Genomic DNA, 2,500 nt, shown 5'->3' with positions numbered 1-2,500 from the left:
CTTATCACGCTCGTGACTGTTTACACACGTGATTACTTCCTCGTTTGAATGAGTGATCTCCCATGCACCTGATGCAACGTGCTATTAGTCATGCCACGAGGGAAAGTACGTGTTGTTGAGCCGTTCTAAATATGTCCGATGGGAGATAGGACGTGCCATAGCCAATCCTAGGATACCGGAACATTCGGAAACAGCGTTCCGACTTCCCATGTGATCATGTTGGAAAGCAGCAGGTCTATTGACTAGTTGCACAAGATGCCATGTTTGATTTCTGGTTTAGAGGGTGTGCGCATAGTCACTTACGGTTTTGCTAGGCACATCTCATAAACTCATAAACTCATAAACGGTGTGATTCTTTAAGGCTGTTGTTGGCAACCGCACCGTGTCTTAGCATTGAAGGTAAGAAATGATATTAAACATCAGAAACAGCAGTAGCTTATCTAAGTTTCTTTGAACATGATTAAACAATGCTAGGCTAGGATACAGATTTGGTAAGATATACCAATGCCAATGCGCTGTAAGTCCTCATGGTGGTGTAGTGACTCAGCCTCAATCCGGGTGGCGGAGGAGGAATCTCAGTTGCCTCCGCATCTGAGACCAGTCAATCAGTGCATCTTATCACGTGACTTGTTGAGTACGTTACCATGGAGGCGTAAGGCGTGTGGAGGCTTCACGCTATACTCTACCCTCCCTAGCAACCAGGCCAATGCGGTTACCCCATGTGACTCTACCCTCCCTAGCAACCGGCCCAATTTGGTTACCCCATTTGACTCTACCCTCCCTAGCAACTGGGCCAATTTGGTTACCCCATGTGGCGCTACCCTCCCTAGCAACCGGGCCAGTTTGGTTACCCCATGTGACTCTACCCTCCCTAGCAACCGGGTCAATTTGGTTGCTAAGGAGACCCGACTGGAGTCACTCAGCACACCCTGGATTCAAACTCACGACTCCAGGTGTGATAATCAGCGTCAATACTCGCTGAGATACCCAGACCCCCTTATTGTAAAGTGCTACCCACAATTTTAACACTATTTACTTCATACCATTGGTCAGCTCCTCGCTGCTGGTTGAAACACAATGTCTGATCTCATACGACCGGACGTAATCATGCACAAAGTCAGTGGTGAAAGCTCACCGGTGCCATCTTGTGCACTTAGCCAATGAAGCTACCTTTACACTTCAAGTCAATATTTGGATACAAATCCGCTTTTTTCTCCCTCAGTTTACGTTAGACATCAGTGACTGTGTTGAAATAAACACCTCGCCAAGATGGCATTTTCACATCCGCATTACCGGGACTCCTGTCAGTCAGTTAACCATTTAAGCTCGGATGATGTAGAATGAAACTGGGAACAGTTTCAAGTGTGAAAAGCCCAACAGAAGATGGAAGATAAGAACAAGCACACACACACACACACATGCACACACACACAAGAACAGTAGAAATGAAGCATTCACACATTCACATTCCGGTTGTCAGCGCTCTGGTTCAGGCGTGTCTGTCTCATCAGAGTCTCTGTGGATTCATTCTCTCTGTCGGAAGCATTTGGGAATTACACCACACGACTGCATCAAAAACCATCTGCAGATAGCGTTTCCTTGACAACCCATAACAACGAGGAGCGCGTCCTGTCTGTGCGCTGCTGGGGTGTGACACAGTCGTGCTGTCAGCGTTTTATATAACAATCACACACTAGATAAGAGAACAACTTTTGTAGACAAACAAAACTCTGTTTTAAAATGAACAGTCCCTGATTGTCTGAATCTCAGCTGTCAACTAAACAGCGCCACCTATATGTGAATATACAGGGGCAAGAAAAACTATGTGAACCCTTTTGAATGACCTGCATTTATGTATAAATTTGTCTTAAAATCTGGTTTGATCTTCTTCTAAGTCACAATAATGAACAAAAACAATCTGTTTTAACTAATAACACACAAATTATTCTATTGTTCTTGTACAGATTGTTATATTTAAACATCATTCAATCATTTACAGTGTAGGTTGGAAAAAGTATGTGAACCCCTAGGCTAATGATGTCAACATAAGCTAATTAGAGTCAGGAGTTGGCAAACCTGGCATCCAGATACTGAATCGAGATTGAAGGTGTGGGTTGGAGCTACTCTGACTTATAAAAATCACTCAAACATTTTGAGTTTGCCATTCACAAGAAGCATCTGCTGATGCTGATGTGGACCATGCCTTGCAAAAAAGAGATTTTAAAAGACCTACAATCAAGAACTGTTGCTTTGCATAAAGCTGGAAAGGGATACAGGGTTATCTGGAAGAATTTAGATATTCATGTGTGCACAGTTAGACAAACTGTCTATAAATGGAGATGATTAGTACTGTAGGTACTCTCTCTAGAAGTGGCCGCTAGATATTCATCTGTCCACAGTTAGACAAACTGTCTATAAATGGAGATGATTTAGTACTATAGGTACTCTCTCTAGAAGTGCCCGTTAGATATTCATCTGTACACAGATAGACAAACTGTCT

At 43.4% G+C, this 2,500-nt stretch overlaps 1 protein-coding gene across 1 annotated transcript in view; it reads left to right on the top strand.

Annotated features, from left to right (window-relative positions):
- The window catches only part of LOC127660825 (serine/threonine-protein kinase 32C), a 73,433-nt gene that overhangs the window by 21,768 nt on the left and 49,165 nt on the right, over window positions 1-2,500 (top strand). The window lies entirely within an intron of this gene.

This window comes from Xyrauchen texanus, chromosome 20 (genome assembly GCF_025860055.1).
Source record: "Xyrauchen texanus isolate HMW12.3.18 chromosome 20, RBS_HiC_50CHRs, whole genome shotgun sequence".
Taxonomy (NCBI): Eukaryota; Metazoa; Chordata; class Actinopteri; order Cypriniformes; family Catostomidae; genus Xyrauchen; species Xyrauchen texanus.
The sequence above is the reverse complement of the archived record's forward strand: the minus strand, read 5'-3'. Positions and strand labels throughout refer to the sequence as shown.